We start from the raw sequence: 20,528 nt of genomic DNA on the forward strand, positions 1-20,528 counted from the left end.
TGGGAGCTGCCCTAACTTGGAACTACTGACTACATCTTTTCTCTATTTAGACCACGTTTCCTTGCAGTTTCTGTGCCTTACAGCACAATTCTTCCTGATTCAGACACTTCCTCAGAAGAGGAAAATCCAAGTTAAAGAAAAGGATGTGTTGATTATCTTTTCTTTCTTTTGGTTTTACCAAGTGATTCGTCACTGGGGCAAAGACTCTAACAAAATCTTTAAAGATGGGCTTAAAAATGTCCCTTCCAATGGCTACCTCTGAGATTTGATTTTGAGGGTTTTCACCATGGCTACAATCTATTATGAAATGACTTCTGGCCTCACCACTGTGACTCTGTGACATTTGCCCAGTGAAATGGGGACCCCTTGAGGACAAGTTCAGAACCTTGGGTGGATGGGCAAACACAGAAAATATTCCAACAAGCTTGGAGTTCCTTGGTGATGACCACGCTGTCCAAGGAGAGACTTCTGGGTATGACCCTTGAGATGCTTGCCTGGCTAGAGTGAAATTAACCCTTTTCAAATGGCAGCTGAATTATAAAAAGCAAACTCAGTGCACAAGAACCATCTATCTCCCACACAATGAGCATATGATACATTTGCTCAATGTGATACATTTCACCTCAGTACATAGCATCTTCAGAAAACACATTAAAATGTCATTAGATTTTATCAAAACTTGCTGATAATTATGTAACTCGACTATCTCCCCCTCTTCCCATGCTGTGCCCAGCAGAAACCAGCTCCTGCCAAATTATCATTCATTTTATTAAAAACAACACTTCAGGTGGCTCTCTGGATTTGCCAAACTTTCTCCCGTCCCTGGACCGCTGCCCTTGCTCTTGCTTCCCCTGGAATGTCTGCCATCATGGCAAACTAGCAAAGTGCCTGACAAACTCCTCATCACCTGGTGATGCAAAATTCTGATGTCAGTTCCTCTCCAAAGCATCACCCGGAGCCGAGGCAACACAGCATGAAGTGTGGGTGAAATCAGGCCCCCCTGATTTGGGATCCAGCTCTGTCCCCAGTTGAGTGAGGTGACCTCTGCAGAGAAGCCCAGCTTTCCTGAGCCAGGCCTCAGCTTCTCTCCTTAAAACCAGCAGCACGATTGCCCTGCCTAGAGCTCGTGTGGAAAGGAGATAGAATCGTGGGAGAGGTCTGCCACAGAGTAAGGGCTCCATGTATCTTGGCTGGTGTTACTGGATCCCTTCCCATAGGATCAGAGCGCTTGACAGCCGGAAGGGGCTTCAGAGTTTCTTCTCAACCTTCGATGTACCGATGAATCACCTGGGGATCCTGTCCAAACTTGGGTTCTGATTCAGGCGTTCTGGGGCGGAGCCTGAGATCTGGATGTGTTTCTTACACGTTCCATGGTGTTGCAGATGCTGCCGATCCTGGGACCACACTCCGAACAGCAACGTGGAGGAGACATTGAGTTCCTGCTTGCTTTACAGAAGAGGACAAAGCCAGGTCAGGAGGAGAGAAAATCCAGAAGCAAAACTGGTGAGCCAAACCTGTGGGCTATGAGAGGGTGGAGAGCTTTGTTCAGGGCCAAGGACGGACAGGCTGATGGTGCTAGCCAGACATCAGAAGCCATGGCTTCACCTTAACTCAGATAACAGGACTTCCCAGAAGGCACTCAGTCTGACGATGGCTAGTGTAGGCCGTGTGCCAGCCCTGCACTCCACGATGCACAGGATACAGACGTGAATTCTATGAGTGTGAGCTTCTCAAAGCAGAGAATCTGCTCTTTTCCATTCCTAATTTTCCTAGCTCCGAACAATCCTAGCTAACACTTATTTATGCTTAATATATGCCCGGCCTTGTTCGAAGACATTTGAAAAGCAGCTTTATAGAGATAGGACCCACGTGCCATACAAATCACCCCTTTAAAGCTTCCATTCAGTCGCTTTTACTATATCCACAGAGTTGTGCAACCATCACCACAGTCACTTTTAGAATATTTTAATTGTTCCTAAAGAAAACCCTGTACCCACTAGCAATCACTCCCCATTCTCCTCTACACCTGCCCAGACAACTACTCATCTACTCTGTCTCTACAGGTTTCACTCTTCTGGAGATTACGTATAAATGGAATCATAGAATATGTGGTTCTTTGTGGCTTCTGTCACTTCGTGGAATGTTCTTGAGTGTCATCCTAATTGTAGCATTTGTTGGGACTTCATTCCCTTTTATTGCTGAACAATCTCCAGTTCGGAGGTACCAGATTTTGTCCAGTCATCGATGGATGGGCATTCTGGTTGTTTCTACTTTTTGGCTGTTAGGAACATTTGTGTACAAGTTTTAGGTGGAAATATGTTCTCATTCCATGTTCTCAGAAATCTATCAATCTATCTATAAAATCTAATCCTTAAAACCCTACGAAGTAGCTAATATTATTATCCCGAAGGCTCAAGGAGGTTAATTAACTTGCCCAAGGTCCTATAACTTATAAGTGGTGTGGTTGAGGGAAGAACCCAGGCAGTCCTGCTCCAGAGCCCAGGCCCGTAAGCGCTCTTCTCTATCACCTAGAAGAATGCTTGGCACACTCCATCCGTATTTATGGAACGCACAGCTGAATTAGACAGGGGCCCTGGGCTCTCAAGAGACTCACAGTGTGGTTGCCTTCTTGCAGATAGCTCCTCTCTAATTAATCTCTGCAGTGTTCTTGGGGTTGGAAATGGGGAGAGGAGAAGGTTGGCAGGAACCAGCTATGCAAAAGCTGAATGTGGTTAATGCCGACAGCATACGGGGAAACCCTTCGTGCAGGTGGGTCTGGGGCTGTAGGTGCCTCATGGGGAGAAGAGCCAGCACTGGGGCCTAAAAGATTTGAGAAGTTACAGAAAACTTCCTCTTCACTGAAGCAAACCAGAAATCTGCTTTTGGGGGGAGGGGTTTTTGGGTGGTTGTTTTTTTAAGGGTTTTTTGGATTTGGGGGTTTTTGTTTGTTTGCTTGTTTTTGAGTAAAGTTGAAGCTTGTTTGTGTGCCTGGTAAGGTCGTTTGTGTGCCTTTGTGTCTCTGCCTGAGGTCTCAGACCTTTCCCCTGTTCCCTGTGAAGGAATGAGCCGAAGTGCTAATCTGGGGGGTGGGCAGCTAGGCTGAGTCTTCCAGAACAGCCACCAGCAGGCAGGCGCGGAGGTTCCAGGCCAGGGAGCTAGAAATCCTCAGCGCAGCTTCAGGGGAGCAGGCAGCTGGTTCTTGGGGACAAAGGCCACATGAGACCTCCCAGATGACCACATTCCCCAGGACCCAGCCCTGCTGCCCTGTGGCATCCCCCGCAAAGCTAGTGTCAAAGACGTCACTAATCCAGTTCTTCCCTGTCCTACGCTCTAGCACCAACTCCGTGGGCAAACTGATGTTTTGGGGGGTGACAATGACTTTTATAAACCAGACGGTCATCAACGTGAGTCTCAAACACAGTCCTGACCCTGGCTTTGTCTCATGTTCTCAGATGTCCTTGACCCCTCACTTCCCACCTTTACCCTTGGACTTGACAGTGCCTCTGCTTCTCGGGCTAGGACCTTCCACTCTCAGGGATAGGCTCTGGGCCACCCCCCAGGGATGGGAAAGTGCCAGTGAAATGGGGAATCTCATTCTCAGGGCACTGTCAAGATCCCAAGTGCACCAATTCTTAGAACATGGAATTCACCAGAGGTTTACCCAGTGTGGAGTGTGGAGGAAAAGACAAGACAAGAAAGAAAAGACAAGACCTCATCCTCCCAGGAGCCATACCTGGGTTCACATAGCCAGGGGACTGAAAAGCTGCATTCCTGAAGAGGGTCCAGGGAATAAAGAAAGCAGAGATTTTTTTCCCCAGGGTAATAAGGCACTGCCTCCAACCCCATTCAACCCCACTTTCCACACAGGATGAACTCATCCCAACTTGCCAGGAACTTTCTCGGTTTTAAAACTCAAAGTCCCACCTCCTAGCACCCCCTTGGTCCTAGGAAAACTGAACCTGTTGGTCACTCAAGTTCCATAGCTCAGTGGGAAGGGATTTCACCCACCACAGTGCCCCATGGGATACAATGACCCTTCCTCCTCTTCCTCTTCCTCTCCTCCTCCTCCCTCCCCTTCTTTTTCCTCCTCCTCCTCATCCTCCCCTGAGGACACTGTAATGATGACATCAGGCTAAAGACGGAAGGCCAGAGCCAGCACTTGGGTCATGTGGGACTGAGGAGACTCCCTTCTCATCCCTGGGGGCAGGGAGTGGGGGAGCAGAGGAGCTGCAGGACAGCCCATGGTGCCCATGGTCCTGGCAGGGAGAGCTGGCTGGCTTCCAGGAAGGAAGTGATGAGGAAATGGCAGGGAGGACAGAGCAGCAACTGCATTTCTCATGAGGGTGCAGGCTGGAGCCTCCGTCCTCCCGGAAACCCCAAACTAGCTCCCAACCTGACTGCAACTGCGCCTTTGCCCTTGTGGCCCATAGTCTCTGCCTCTGTGTCGCACACCTGCCTGAGTGACAGCAGCCATCTATCTTCCCCGGGCAGGTGCCCAGCAGTCATTAGGTGGAATGAAGCTGGTGGAATGGAGATAGGCGGCCACAGCTGGAGGCAGAGGCCCAGCATGGCTGACCCCCCAGCACAGCTGATCCCCAGCACAGCTGACCCCCAGCACACCTGACCCTGGCCTGATTGACCCCCTGCACAAACAAACCCCAGCACAGCTGGACCCCCCTGGCACAGCTGACCCCTGGCATGGCTGACCCCCCGGCATGGCTGACCCCTGGCACTGGCATATGCAGCACCCAAAGCTTAGCCAACACCACCACCCCCACATCACAACAAGAAGGGCCTCTTTGAGGTCCTCGGGCCCTTTTTTTAAAGAACAACTATTCATTAACTTTTTAGTATAAAGTTCTACAATCAGAGTATCAGGTCCTTCTCTCCTAAGCCCTAGGAGACACCAATCCTAAGGATCCTTGGAGAGCAAACCCCAGAGGTCTGGAGACTGAGCTCTGTGCATGCAGGATCCTATGGCAGGAGAGAGATGGGAAGCTGAGAGGTGCCACCTTCACCTCTTCTCACCTGATTTTCTCTCCCAGCCCCCTGAGCTGGAATGCATATGCCCTCCTGCGGACCCAGCACTACCCAGGTCTGGGACCATCCTAACAGGCGGTCTCAACAGCTTTAGTAATGGCCCCTGGGACTGGAATAAAGTTCTACCGTCCCCAGGCCTAAGGCTGCATGGCCAGGTCATGCTAGGGGTCAGAACCCTGTATGTGGACCACTGCGTTGGGCCAGCATGGAGGACAAGGTTCCTGCCTCAGTTTCCCTCCCAGTACTTTGTTGCCCCACAGATCAGGAGCCCAGCTCTGATGCCTCTGTCTGCTTTGCTGGGGACCTAACACTGCTTGAGTTTTTCCAACTACTTCCCTCAAAGTGGGAGCTTGCTTCCTAGACTGTCCAGAGCTTGCTGCTGGGCCCTAAAGAGTGACCATTCAGTTGGCTTTGCCAGCTGCCCCATTGCTGGGGCCTCTTCCCTTCCCACGAGCCTGCCAACCATCATGGCTATGGCCCCAGTCAGGCTCACACTTGACCTGGTCTCCTTTCTTTCCCTTCTCTTTCCATATTCATTCAGTGGACTGAAAGGTGTGGTCCAGGAGCTGGACAAATGGCCGTTGCCTGACTGAAGGCATAGAGAATCCAAAGTGGGGGGCAGAGGTACGAAGGGCCCAGTCCCTCGGGGAGGTAGGCACAGCTGCTCAGAGGAGCCAGAGCAGGAAGAAGGGTACGAAGGCAGCTGGGAAGAGGCTCAACGCCGACGCAGACACAAATATGACACAAACAAGTACTCCGTGGGGGTTAAATGCCCAGGCTCTGATGTCACACTCCCCAGGCTCAGATAACCTCTGTGGCCTTGGGGTAAGCTATGTAATTTCTCTGCATCTCATCTGAATTTCCTCAACTGAAAAACGGGGATACTGAAACCTGGAAGGGCTGCGATAAGAATCAGGTGAGATAGCACACCGACTGGGCTTGGCACACAGTAGATATTCTAGAAATAGGGGCCATTGTTTTATTGGAAAATATACATCCTGCTTTGGGTATGGGGACATCACCTCCAGGAAGCCCTCTAGGCTTTCTTTCAAGTTTCTGGAGTACTTTTCAGGGAAGAGAGGACAAAGGAGGGTATGCTGGGGGGTAGGATAATGGGTGAGGAGCAGGACAGGACAAAGAAACAGGAACCAGCATGAATTTGCCCCTTCCCAGGGCCAGGCCCTATGCTAAATCCTCGATACACTATACTTCATTCTATCTACCCAGCAGCCCAAAAAGCAAGATATTCTGGTTAATCCAACAAAACAATAACCCAGCCTCAGTCACTGGACTGTGAACTGCTCCCGAGTGTTTGATGTGGGGACATGCAGGGCCCAGCATTCAGCAATAGCTCAAATGCAAGGATTCAGTCTCATGAGCCTGGAGAGTTCCTGTGCTTCTCTAAGGTTGAAGGTCCATGAGTATCTGAACACTGCACTGTCTCCCTCCAGAACGGCGGGGTGAGAGGAAAGCTACTTCCAGGTCTAGAGCGGGAGCACGGGCATGTGCCTCTCCAAGGTGAAGCCAAACACTGAGCTCAGACGCAGGTTAATGAGACTTCACATCTTCAAAGCTCAGCCTATTTACTGGGCTGGGTCACAAGGTAACAGGTGGCGCGAGGGTTCTGGAAGGATCTGCTTGGCTCTGGGTAATGGCTGTTTGCCATGGCAATGGCTGTTTGCCATGGCAACAGGCACTGCGGAGACTTGGAGCCTGCTCAGATGGGAAGATCTCTCCGGGGACAATTCAGACCTCTGTCTTCTCATTGGGCTGGGGAGGGCTATTCACTGAATGCATTCCAGGGACCAGAGAGAAGCCCAGAGCACCCCATCTCCCCTTTTGGTGCCAGCCCATATCTCCCTGTTTTCTAAGAGATGCCAATCAAGGAACAAAAGATGTGGAGAGGAAAGAAAACATAGCACAGAATCTGCTTGGACCAGCCTGAGAGTAGAGCTGTTTTAACATCACTCCACGCGGGATTCTTCCGCCAAACTGATGGATCCAAATACCAGTCCCAGCCCTCACTAGCCACGTAACTTTGGGTGAATTCAGTAACCTTTCTGTGTCTCCATTTTCTTATCCCTACCACCAGGTCTCTACCTCACAGGGCTGCTGTAACAATTAATTAGGGTTACACAAAACCCTTTGAGCAGTTCTCCACACAGGGTAAATGCTAGACATTGAGAAAGAGATTCTTCTTCTTCTTTTTAGAGGCAGGGGAGGGGCACAAGGAGAGGGAGAATCTTAAGCAGGTTCCACGCTAGACGTGCGGACACAGGGCTCAATCTCACAACCCTAAGATCATGACCTGAGCCAAAATCAAGAGTTAGATGCTTAACTGAGCTACCCAGGCGCCTCAAAAGAGATGACTTCTTAGCTCCCTCACCAAAAGCTCCATGGTCCAGAGCACAATTTTCTCCCATTGCCACTGTTGCTGGGGAGCCCTCCTCACAAGTGTCCTTGGGTCCCACTCCACTGGCCTCAAAAGGCCGAAGTTTATAGGCCACAGGGGCCAGCCTCATGCATCCAAAGGAAGAGGTCGGGCCGGGCCACAGGTATAAGGCTGGGAGTCTCTGTTGCCCAGGTGAGAACACAGTCTTGTTACAGGCTGGTCAATCAGCTCGCAGCAGAGCTGGGGGTAGAATTCCAGAACTGGGAGGTACCACCAGGGGACACAGCTTTGGCTCCAGCTCAGCTCTGGGTTCCAGTCTTGATCCTGTCACCGGGCAGGTGTCCTGTGTCCACCTACTTCATTCCTGTGACTCCCAGTGTCTGCATCTTTAAAGGCGGGCCAGCAGTGGTGTTTACCTTTCTGTTGCAGAAATGGAATGAGTTCATGTCTGTAAAATATTTGGCAAAATTGCTGCTTATTATGCAGTCATGACCTCCTTCTGCCCCTGTATCAGTCAGTTATGGCTGCGTAACAAAGAGCCTAAAACTCTGTGAGCTTAGAACAGCCACATGTTTCTTCTGCCTGTGAAGCTGGAGTGTTGGTGGGGCTCGGCAGGGAGCTCTTCTGCTGCATTCAGCATCGGATGGGGGAGACATGGACGATGGGGCTGGACCCCCCTGAAGGCTCACTCCCTCTCAGGTCTGCTGCTCTGCTGGGCCACCGTGGTGGCTCAGGCTCCTTGAGCTTTTCTCTCTCTCTCCACAGTCTCGCCACATGCTCTCCCCAACGTGGTGTCTTCCATGTAACTAAAACGTCTTACCTGGGGGTTCAGGGCTCCACAGGTGCATGCCCCAAAAGAGAGAACTGGGCAGAAGCTGGATGACCTTTTATGACCGAGCCTCAGAAGTCACTTCATCACAGTTCATTGCTGGAGGCAGTCACCAGGGTGGAACACAGGTTTCCCTGCACGATGGAGGTCAATGTCACAGTGTAAGAAGAGCATGAGCTGCAGTGCCTGTTGCTATGGCCATTTCCGCAAACTAGTCTGTTCCGTGCCCCACCCAGCATGGTGCCTCCCCAGAGGCCCGGACGGAAGCCTGGTGACAAACGCCGCTACAGCCTGGGCTCACCAGCAAGCCCAGCTCCTTGTCCAGTCAAAACTGAGAGGGTTCATCTGGGTTTTTTCCTCCACCTTCTTTGGCCCTGGAGGCCCTAGTCAACCAAGACCTTCTCTAGCCAGAAAGCACCAAGCCCACAGCAGGAAAGTGGCGCTGGGGCCAGCTTAGAGCAGGGCTAAGCAGAGCCAGGGGAAGGCCTGGGGAAGCCGGGCTCCAGAACCATTTCCGCCTCTGCAGGGGTCCTGGGTCAAGGAGGCTGGAGCCCACCCAGGCAGATTCTCATCCCCATTGTCTTAAAGCTTTTACGATTCTTTGGACTTGTCATTTCTGCCATTGACTCCCCAGCAGTGAGACAAAATCAGCAGATGCCCCAAATGCCCAGCTCTTTCCCTTACCCAGAGGGATGACTAAGGCCCTTTCAAAGCTCTGCTCCACCTGACAAAGCCCTGGGCTGTAGACTCTGATCTTTGCTTCCAAAGCCAGAGAGATAGAGACACAGGCATCTGGCTGGCAAACTGCCAGGAAAATGGGTCAGCGCACCACAGAGCAAAGCCTTCATTCACCCACTGTGGGCTCAGGGCTCTATTCACTTTTCTAGAGTGGCTCTAACCCACGGGTCACCTGGGGTCTCTCTGCCTCTTAAAATCTAGACAACACTGCCTCAGAGCCACCTCCCACACCCCAACCCTGTGCCTCCCCAAAGCATTACATTCCCAAAGCGTTACATTCCCGGGGTCACTCTCCTTCTCATCCTGCCTCCTCTGAATTCCTGTGCTCTGCTCCCAGTCCCCTGGCTGGTTCTGTGTGCTCACGTGACCCTGTCCAACCACGGGCCACAGACCCACCCCGGGCCTTGAGAAGACAGCAGTTTGCGTGGGTGATCTGGAAAGAGGAGGGCAGATAGATCCGCAAAACAAGCTTAAAATTAACTCTCGGGGGCGCCTGGGTGGCTCAGTGGGTTAAGCCTCTGCCTTCGGCTCAGGTCATGATCCCAGGGTCATGGAATCGAGCCCCGCATCGGGCTCTCTGCTCAGCAGGGAGCCTGCTTCCTCCTCTCTCTCTCTCTGCCTGCCTCTCTGCCTACTTGTGATCTCTCTATCAAATAAATAAATAAAATCTTTAAAAAAAAAAATTAACTCTCGGATGGGTCCACTCCCGAAAAGAACCTCAGCCATTCCAACAGCCGACACCTACCAGGATGCTCGGGGTCCTTTTTCATTACCGGCTGCCCTGCCACGTCAAAAAAAACTCCCACCCTACTATGCAGAGCCCCTCAGCTTTCTCAGCTCCAGCCACCAAACAGCCACGAGGCCCCGGACGTGTCCACCATGGCTCGCTTTCCTAACAGACCAGCACGTCCTGTGGTACCCTCCTGCCTCCGGCCCACATTCACTTCCTCACAGCCCGAGGAAGCATGCCACAGGCATCCAGGAGTTGGCTTGCACTGCTTTATAACAATATTTTCTCCGTTATGTGGAGCTGGATCTGCCCTAACCCCGCCCCGTTCTCCCATCTGGCCCCGCCCACCTGCCCTTCACGGGTTCCAGATGGGAGAAGACAACCCTGGCCCAGGTGGGGACAGGACTTGTTGTGAACCGGCCTCTCTAGCACGACACTTGGAAGCATCAGGGGACGACGTGAACATCAGTCACAGCTCTGATTACATTAGGCCAAATTATTTTACCTGAACAGGCCAGCCTGCGGCTTGCAGGGGCACACGATGAACCACAGAGATCCCAGATGTGTGAGGCCCAACCCTTCACCCCAGGAAAAAGGAAGGGCTCGGTCTGCTAGGACCTCTGCAGGTGAGAGGACCACAGAGCAGTTAACCTCCCAGAACACGCAGGCCTGGGCCTGTGGACTCCACATATCCGCTAACGCCTTGCCTGGCTTGTCCTCTGCAATGTATAAGCGTCCAACGGGCAGGTCCCTGGAGACAGGGATGGGAAGAGAAAAGGAAGGGCTGCTGGCAAGGGGTTGGGAATAAAAGTTAGTCCCCCCAAGCAAAGTTAGGCCACACCTGGAGCCCTTCCCACTGCCGGGGTCAGGGTGCCTTCTGTTTCATTGGCCTTCCCACGCTCCTCTGTGCCCAGGCCTTCCCCGGGAGTTTTCACCCTTCGTTAGCCACCATCTGGCAATGTCACTGAGGCCCTGGAAGGTGGCCAGGAGCTGGCACAGGCTAAGCACAGAGATTTGCTGGCCTATGTGCTGGGCCTGGCTTGGGGGACCTCAGCTCTCTCCTGATTCAGTGGTGGGGGAGGTTCCAGCTGCACAGATAGTGGTCTCCCAAGGCCGACAGATGGGCAGCCCTGGGGGAAAGCCACATGGCAGGGCCGTGTTGTGGTCAAACGCAGCTCATTAGGTTTTATCAGTAAGATGCTGCTCGGTTGGCAGGAACACACCTGCCCCCAGCAATAGCGGCCGCTAGGAGCATCGATGGCCCTGGGACGGCTTCTGTGGGAAGGCTGGAGCCATGGGCCTTGCTCTTAGAGCTTTGCACCCTCTCCCAGACCTACCGCTCTCTACTTGGGGGGCCTCAGGGAAGATGTGGGGGCATGTTGGTACGCTGAGCCGGAAGCCAAGGAAGCCCAGCATCCTACTCTCCTCGGGACCAAGACATGGGCAAAGCCAGGCCTCTCTACTGGCAGCCAGCTGTCCCTGAGGCTGGACTCTTAAAAGAGACCACAGCACGGGCCAGGAAACTCTGTCAAGGCCTAGACGGTAAACAGTTTAGGCTTTGCAGGCCAAGAGGCAAAACGGGGGACATTGTGCAGGTACTTGAATAAGTACTTAAAACTTAACCACTTAAAAATTTAAAAGCCATTCTTATTTCATAAGCCACACAAAAGCAGGTGGTGGGTCAGATTTGCCAGCTCCTGGACTCCAGTCCCCGAGCAAGGAAGCTGGCAGGAGAGGCTGTCTACAGAGGCTGTCTACTGTCTACAAGCCGGCAGGAGAGGCTGTTTCCTACAAGGCAAAGCCTTCAAATGTGGGGGCCACAGAAGTCTGGGTGATCACACAGCCCCCACTGCACACCTACCCTACCTGGGGTCTGGACCTGTCCATTGGTGCATCAGCCCCTCTCCAGTCCTGGCCTGCCACCAGGCCCTGCTGAGGGCTCTCTCCCCACACAGTTCCCACAGGCCCCTGAGCTGTAGTGTGGCCAACCTGACATGGTCCTTACTTGAAATGCCACCCATGCCTCCCAGACTGCTGAGATCGCAAACTGCACTCAGGCTCAGTACAACCTCCGTAGCCCCCTCCCCTGTGCCCCAGTCAGTCCTGGGCTGAGCTCATCTTGCTGACTCTCTCCTTAGATAACTTCTCATCCCAGCAAATTCCTTAGGCCATCAGGCACGCCCAGCCACATCTGAATCCACTCAGCCTCCTGCTGGGACCCTCCCCAAGGACCTCGATTCCCAACCCTGCCCCATCTTACAGGGAAAAATGAGCAGAAAGAGACCCAGGTGTCATACCTGGCCACAGGACCTTGGCGTGTCACCTGGCCTCCTGCAGCTCCACCTTTTCCCATCTGCAAAATCTGGCAAACACTGTGACCGGCTTGGGGGCCCGTGGATCTGAACCTGTACGTGGAAGGGTCCAGCGTAGGGCATCTATGGCCTGCAACATGTGTAGTCCTTCTTGGATCTGTAAGGAAAACTGAAGTCCAGAACCGGGTGAGCCAAGGAGATAGTGGTGGAAAAACAGCCACGGGAAAGCAGAGGCGACTGACTGAAGCTGGAGAAGCGGGAATGACCCTCCCTTCACCTCTCAGGGTGGTGCCCACCAGTGCATGCGGGTGGGGAGGGGACAGGAAACAGAGGGCTGTGGGACAACTATGTGAGTACCCGGCACAAGGTGAGACATCAGGATGGAAAACTGTATCCAGGGTCCTTACCAACTCCTCTACCCTTGAGGAGGAACAGACGCCTTCCCTTGGCTATACCTGGCCCAGGCTTCATCACTAACTTAGCTTTGCTTGGGACGACTTTGCCTGCAAGGAACACCCGAGCAAACCCAGCTCAGACAACAGAGGATACACCTCAGTTAAGAAGCTGGAGGCAGGAGGTTCTGCGTTGGGTTCATGGCTCTGTGACTTCCAGGCTCCCAGTCCATCCTCTGAGCATCCGTTCTGACCTTGACCTTCAGGTTGTAGGGGAGCTGCCACAGCCATCACTTCCCACAAACAACTGCATCCCAAGACCCAAAGCTGGGGGGCAGGGGCCTTCCCATCTAAATAAAGTCCCCAGGAGACTTCCCTCAAGTCCCATTGGCCAGAACCGGGTCATGTGCCCAGCCTTGACGCAAGACGGGCTGAGTACACGGCACGCGCTGAGCACAGCTGGGGTTCTGCTGGAAGGAAGAGGGAAGGGGTGGATGTTTGGTCAGAAATCAACCGAGCTGCCAGGCCCTGTTGAGACTTCTGTTTTTTTCGCATTTGCATTATTTTTAACTGGAGATATTGTACTGTCAAAACAAGTGAGTCACTATGCCCTTCCCACTGAAACCTGGTGGATTATTAATACTTCCATCCAAATTCCTGGGGAGACACAGATGCCTGGATGGGACAAGGCAAGGAGATGTCAGGCTGCCCTTGGAAGGATTTGCTGTCCTCACACCAGGAGCTGGGACGCTGGGTCTGTGGACGGGGGCTGGCCCGGGCACCCATGTGTAGGGTGCTGGTAATTAATTAAAGGCTTTTCTTTGTTCACCGTGTGGCAGGTACTCTGTCCAGACAGGAGGGAAATCAGCATTAAAACATGAGGGGCAGGGGGAACCTAATTGAATTGTCCAGATAGTTCATGGTGGCTCCAACAAGGAGGGGACACCCCCAGGCCACTAAGGGTCCCTGAGATGGGTCAAAAAGCCATGGGAACACCAGAACAGCACCAGGGCACCAATATTCTGACCTGAGATGAGCCACTTACTCAGCCTCAGTCTTTCCATTTGGAAAAAATCAGCATTTGGTATTAAAGCTCAAGATCCTTGCTGCTCTGGTCCTCTGTGACCGCAAGCCTGAGCCAAGAATGACAAGCAGGATTATATGGGATTAGAGGGTCTAAACCCAGCAGCCCCCTGGGTCCTTGGAATTCCCTCCAGACCGGCAGAGATAATGCAGTAGTGATACCGGGGGTGATACTGAAGGGGACGGGGCTGGCCCCTCGCCTGCTGAGCTCTTGCTACGGGCCATGTGTCGTCCCCTGTGCTACCTCGTTTAGCTCCCTCAACAGCTCCACATTAGAGTCACTTTTCTTAACCTCATGTCACTGAGGCTTGGCAAGGCTCCTGCCCCTATTCACCCACGATGGACGGGCCAGAGTTCCTCCAAAGTAGGTATGTGAAGCCTTCACCCCCAATGGACTATAGCTGGAGATGAGGTCTTCAAGGGGATAACTAAGGTTAAATGAAGTCATAAGGGTATAGCCCCAATCCAATAAGGACCAAGAGGGGATGTGCACAGAGGAGAAGCCACGTAAAAACATGGCGAGAAGGTGGCCATCTCAGGCCATGGAGAGGGACCTCAGAAGAATCCAATCCTGCTGACACTTGAACTTCCAGCTGCCAGAACTGGGACAGAAGACATCTCTGGGTTCAAGGCACCCAGTCTGTGCTTTGTTAAGGCCACCCAAGCTGACAAACCCATCCCCCAACAATAGAGCCAACACTGAGACCAGGCAATCTGACTTCAGAGCCATGTTCTTTAAAAAAAATAAGAAGAAGAAGAAAGAAAAAAGGATTTTACTTATTTGAAAGAGAGCATGGAGAGCATCACACAAGTGGGGGGAGGGCCAGAGGGAGAAGCAGGCTCCCCACTGAGCAGGGAGCCCAGCGAACACTCCGTCATGAGATCATGATCTCTAACACTGAGATCATGACCAGACTGAAGGCCGAGGCCCAGGCGCCCCTCAGAGCCATATCCTTAAGGATCTCATTGTCTACAATTCTTTGATTGGAGAGGAGGGGAGGAGATCTCCTTACCGCCAGGTCTGTGAGTACAAAGTACACAGATGTCAAATCTCACCCCAGTTCCTCCTTACTCTACATAACAAAAGCCACTATTTGAGACTCACCAAGACCCAGGTTTTGGGTGGAAATGTCCCCAGGGAGACAGGGGCCAGAGTTCTGTGGGTGGCTAGAATTATCTGGGCAACATACAGAGCTGGGTGGTGCCTAAAATGCCTGTAGGCACCGAAGAGATTTCAGTCAAAGATTTTAAATGATATCAACATCTGCTCCCTAGGAAACAGTGTTGGGTGATGCCCAAATCAAAGAGACCCAGACTTACATCCTGCCTTCTCCAGGTGTGGGACCTTGGGCAAGTCATGTCACCCTCTGAGCCTCAGTTTTCCCACCTGCCAAAAGGAGAGAATTATTCTGACTCTGCCGCTGCGGTGTGAGGATAGAGAAGTTAATATGCTTCACAGACAGTCTTCATTCAGTACCACCTAACCCGAGGGACCACCTGAAATCCCATTAGCTTCATCAAAGCAAAACTCACAGTTACAAATCCCCTGGCAGGCAGCCGCCAGTCCTTTCTGGAAGGAGCTGGATATAAATTATAGATCACAGTCTTTCAGATCTGCTGCTGTTCTGGCTCTCGCCTCACTGCGGGCAGGAGGGGACTGGGCGGGCTCCCTCAAAGTACTGTTCATGGCCCAAGGGATCCCTGCCCCCAGCTTTCCTCTCCCCAAAGAGCAAGTGCTCCTTGGGCCGGGGAGGTGGGGATGCTCCAGAAGAATTCCCAGAAAGCTGCCCTACCATCAGCCTCCAAGATGTGGAGCGGGCCACAGCATGAGCCCCACTGAGCATGCCCACTCCATCCTCTGTCCCTGGGGAAGGGCTCCAGCTCTGGACACCCAGAGGAGGAGCCGAACACAAAGGAATTGCGGATTTAAGATTGCGAAGCCGCAGGAGGCCAGGGTGAAAGCCGGCCTGTGTCTACCAGCAGGGTCCGCCGACCTGAGCAGACCGAGGGCAAGGATGATTCTTTGCCCCTTCCTTTGGCCTTGCACCGCCCACCCCCACCACCACACGGGCGCGCACAACCCCCCCACCCCCAGGGCCGCGTTCCCAAGCTGTGTTGCACCTGGCTTGCTGTCCCTTCTCCGGCCCCTCTCCAGGGAACCCCCAGCCATTACAGGCTGAGCAAGCAGCCCAGGGGAGATGATGTCCAGATCCACCTGTTTCTCTCCGTGGGACATCTGGGGTCCTGCTTAGCAGAGAGTAGGACCTACAGCCAGACAGCCAGGATTCTAATCAAACTGTGCCTTTCCAGCCTCGTGACTCTGGAAAAGTTCCTCCCTCTCTAAGCCCCGCCGTCTTCATCTGTAGGAACGCAGACACCGATGACACCCATATCGCTAGGACAGCGGGAATTAAATGAGGTAACACATTTAAAAATGAGTAGTGCAGGGCCGGACAGGGAGTAAGCTTGAAACAGAGGCTAAGCAAGCTGGGGTGTGGGGCTGTGGTGAAACCAGCAGCGAGAGGGCACCAAATGCAGGGCCCTGAGAATAAGGGCTCCTTAAGGTTCGTGGCCTAGCAGCTGGCTTACCTGGCCGATGGCATGCGCGGGGCGTGTGAGAGAGCCCAGCCCCCAGGCACTGGCCAATGTCTGCATGGGTGTTCTCAGAGGGCAGGCGGGGAGATGCAGGGTGCAGCCTCTCTCGCTTCTCCAGGGCCGTTTCCTCATCACGGTGGCCCCTCTCCACCATGCCCAGCCCGGAGCCTTGTGGGGGGCAAACAAGAGAAAGGAGTGTGCGGGCTTTGTACACCACAGGCCTCAGACCACTGGCGAGACAATGCTCACGGGTCAGGATGGCCCTCGTGCAGCTCAGCGCCTCTCCCCTGCCCTACCTGCCTCCTGAGCGGAAGGGCTCAGCAGGATTTCAAGTCTCCATTAACCGTGTTCAGTTGCCACTTGATTATCTGACTTCGTATCTCTGTACCTTAGGACAAGAAAGCAAAATTATCTAAAACGTGAGTCACCAACAGAGTTCACCGCTCTGTAGCAAGACCCCTTCGTCTGGCCTCCACTTGAATTTTTTCAACCAAACCCACCAATCACCAACCACCATCAATGAATTAAATTGCAAGGAAAATTAGGGAAACAGCTCAGATTTTAATCAGTATTCCTGTCCCTAATCTGCAGTGTTCATTATCTTGGTTACATGCTAGCAAATTAATTATGAACTAATGAAGTTAAAGGAGGTCATTTGTTAAGGAAAACTGATTACATATTGTTAGCTCTGGGGATTAAATGGAAAACCGCTGTCATGAAAACAGCTTTAAGAATTAGACGTGATATTTGATTTGTGAGGTTGTGCAGCTGGAAGGTGACACAGGGGCCTGTGGGGGGCCTGCAGGGATTGGATAGCAGGCCACCTGCACCCCTCCTCTGGGCTCAGGTCCTACAGAGATCGGCCCATGTTATGGGAGACCGCTTACCTGTGTATCCCGCTCCAGGTGAGAAGGTACTAACACTAGAAGAGGTTTCTTTCTTTGAGGGGTGTGTGTATGTGCGTGCAAGTGCGTACAAACTCAGGGTCTTCTCAGTGGGCAGTTCCAGGGCAGTGGGATGGAGATGCACTGCTCGCTGGGGAACAGAGTGAGAGCCATTAGCGGCTCTGCCTTTTACATGGGTTTCCAGATGCTGCCTTGGAAGCAGCAGAAGTGCTGCGCCGGAAGACAGAAAGCTCGGGCTTGTTCAGGAGGTGCATGTCAGTCAGGGCAGCCAAACCTAACGGCCAAATGATGGACTTTCCCTGCCGACCCATCTGCAAGACATGCCTGCTGAGCAGGAAGAAGGAACAGAATGAGCTCACTGGTGTGAAAATTCATTCAACGCCTTGACTGCTGTGCTAAGTGAGGCAGAAATTGCTAGGTGCCCACCAAACTTCATTCTCCTGTTCTTCCTTAGAAACAGAATTCTTGTTTAAGTCCAGGTGGCCATGCACCCAGCTCGAAAACCCACATTTCCCAGACTCCCCTGCACCCAAGTAATGAAATTCTGGTCAATGAAATGTGAGCAGAGGTTATTGGGTACGATATCTTGGAGAATAGAAAGCTGGGATGCACATTTTTGCTCTTTTCTCTTCCTCTTTTCCTTGCCTGGAATGCAGGTGTGGTGGCTGGAGCTCCAACAATCCTTTTTTTTTTTTTTTTTTTCCCAACAATCCTTTTGAAGCAGAGGCAAACTTAGGGATGAAGGCTATAACAATCGTAGAGCAAGAAGGCAGAAGGAGCCTGGGTCTCTGATTACTATGGGACAGCACACCAGCCCTGGAACGCCTGCCTCTGGACTTCTGTGAGAAAAAAAAAAAAAAAAAAACAGAACACCTCAGGTGATGTGTCTGTGCTAGGGTTTTTATTGAGGGGTGTGGGGAGGCTGTCTCTTTGTCTCTAACTCACACAATAAGGACTGCGGACATTTCGGCATTTGCAATGGGGACCCCAAAAGTTTGATTCCCTCAGTTTGTCAGGCTGGAAGAAGAAACAATATTTGTGAGGGGGGCACCACCTATGGAACAGGGGACGGGGGAGGACTCTGGTCATAGTGACTCCCCTCACACCACACACACACACACACACGCTAAGCACACTCCCTCTGCTCTCCTCTCACTGGTTCAGAATATTCCAGCTCCTCTGAGATTCAAGCCCATTTTGCCCATGTGTTCAGGTCAACAGGGCCAATGCAGCCTGAGTGTGTGTTGGGCTGCCATGGCCCTTGCTTCCAGAACCTCATCCACACCCCACTCTGCTTGGCAGCCCTCTCTCTGGGGCCACTGAGTAGGGAGGTAGCCTCCTTCTAAGTCCTAGAAACTGTCCATCTGCCTCGTAGAAAGTCCCCTGCACCCACCATGGTAATAGAAGGCGGAAGCCATCCAGTCTTCCTCTCTCAGGGCAGCTGAGGCCCTGAAGGTGGCCTCACTCCTCCATGTCACGTCCAAGAGGAAAACAAAGACTAGGAGAGGCAGGGACATGTGTGCCCGACATCTAGCCGGACAGATACAGACACCAGCATGGGCTCCCCCTGCCCCTCTTCACTGGCTGCCCATCCTGTGCTGGGAGGACAGAAACCTTCAGTCATGTGGCCATTAATTAAGGACTGGGGGGACCTAAGCCCAAGCTGAGCCAAATCATACTTCTGTAGAGCCCGCAGAAAGTGTTAACTTAGCCATACTCTGAAATAGTGCTGTGCATGTGAGGTAAATGTACGTCACATATGGAATTTTAACTTTCCCAGGAGCCACACAAAAGAACAAGGAAACACATAAAATTCACTCTAATAATACTTTATCTGATTCAATACATCAGGAGATTATCATTTCAACAGGTTAGCCATCTTAGAAAATCAGCAATGAGGTGTTTTACATTGTTTTTTTCCTATCAAGTCTTTGAAATCTGGTGTGAATGGCTACCCTGTGGAATGGCACGCTTCTAGAAGGTTCGTGGGAAAACTTCATGCCCCTTGTGGACATGAGCAGGCAATTACAAAGACCAGCCAGGTCTGAGAATGCCTTTTGACCTGCATCCCTGACACCTCATGGTATCACCAATTTTTTTTTTAAATTGTCCATCGGAGTTTTTAACAAAGTGCCTTTGTTTTAGTTTGCCTTTTTCTGACCATGCAAGATATGGCCAAGTACATTTTTAAAGGTTCATGGCCAGTTAACAGTGGTCTTCTCTGAATTGTCTTCCATCCTTTGCCCATTTTTTAAATTGGGTACTTTAACTTCTTCTCATTGAATAGTTTGAATATTAACTCTTTGTGAGGTACGAAGAAAAAGTTTTTTCTGGTCTATGATGGCATTTCCCTCCATTTAGTGTGCCTTTTGTCGATCTGAAGGGCTTTTTTTTTTTTTTATGTTGTCAAGAGTGTCCATCTTTTCCTTGGTAGCATCTGGGTTTGGTGACTTGGTGAGGAAGGCTGACACTCCCCAAGATTACAAAAATATTCTCCTATATATTCCGCAAATATTCTATCTTAGTTTTTTTGGTTTGTTTGTTTAGCTCTTTGCTCCATCTGGAGTTTATTTTTACCCAGTCCTGTTCCTAGCACAGCTCACAAAATGTCAGCCCCTGGTGCTTGCTCGGCGAGGGTGGGGCTCCCTGGGAAGGTGAGAAACACAGACTGCCGCTGGGAAACGGCCCTCATGTGACAGAAAGCCTGAAAAGTGGCAAGGCTGGAGGCTGGCAGCTCAGGCCTTGAGGGCTTTGGGCCTCTCAGCAACCCCAAAGCCACCAGCAGCGACTCCCAGGCAAGCTTTTCCACCACCGAGGACCTCAGTTTATCCTCTACCAAATGAGGCTAGAAATGCCTCCTAGCATCTGGGCTGCAGGGATAAAACAGCCTCCCTGTGGCTTCATTTCCTCGTTTCTAAAGAGGATAAGACTATCCCTCCTCGGTTCCTCAAAACTTAAAAATAGAAGTACCCTACAATCCAGCCATCGCCCTACAGGGTATTTACCCAAAGAATAAAAAAGCACTAATTCAGAGGGATACATGCACCCCTATGTTTATAGCAACTCTATCTACCATAGCCAAATCATGGAGACAGCCCAAGTGTCCATCGGTGGATGAACGGATAAAACAGGTGTGGAGTATATATACGATGGAACATTACTCTGCCATAAAAAGAATGAAATCTTGCCATTTGCAGCAACATGGATGGAGCTAGAGAATGGTATTCTAAGTGAAATAAGTCAGTTAGAGAAAGGCAAACACCGTAGGATTTCACTCACATGTGGAGTTTAAGGAAAAAAACAAAATGAGCTAAGGTAAAAGGAAAGAGAGAAAAACCAAGAAACAGACTCTTAACTATAGAGAACAAACAGACGGTGACCAAGGGGAGGTGGGTGGGAGGACAGGGAAATAGACCATGGGGATTAGGGAGGAAACTTGGATGAACACCAGGTGATTAAAATTTTTAAAAAATTAAAAAATAAGAAGGATGCCCCCCCTCTTAGTGAGGTAG

At 51.7% G+C, this 20,528-nt stretch overlaps 1 long non-coding RNA gene across 1 annotated transcript; it reads right to left on the reverse strand.

The window, feature by feature from the left end:
* Nucleotides 1–795: 795 nt before the first annotated feature.
* On the reverse strand, nucleotides 796–17,697 carry LOC125084437 (uncharacterized). The gene is made up of 3 exons (XR_007122618.1): nucleotides 16,999–17,697; nucleotides 12,027–12,210; nucleotides 796–1,446 (listed from the first exon to the last, which is right to left on the reverse strand). It is a non-coding gene; the product is annotated as an uncharacterized LOC125084437 (long non-coding RNA).
* Between the last annotated feature and the right edge of the window lie 2,831 nt (nucleotides 17,698–20,528).

Source organism: Lutra lutra, chromosome 14 (assembly GCF_902655055.1).
Source record: "Lutra lutra chromosome 14, mLutLut1.2, whole genome shotgun sequence".
Taxonomy (NCBI): domain Eukaryota; kingdom Metazoa; phylum Chordata; class Mammalia; order Carnivora; family Mustelidae; genus Lutra; species Lutra lutra.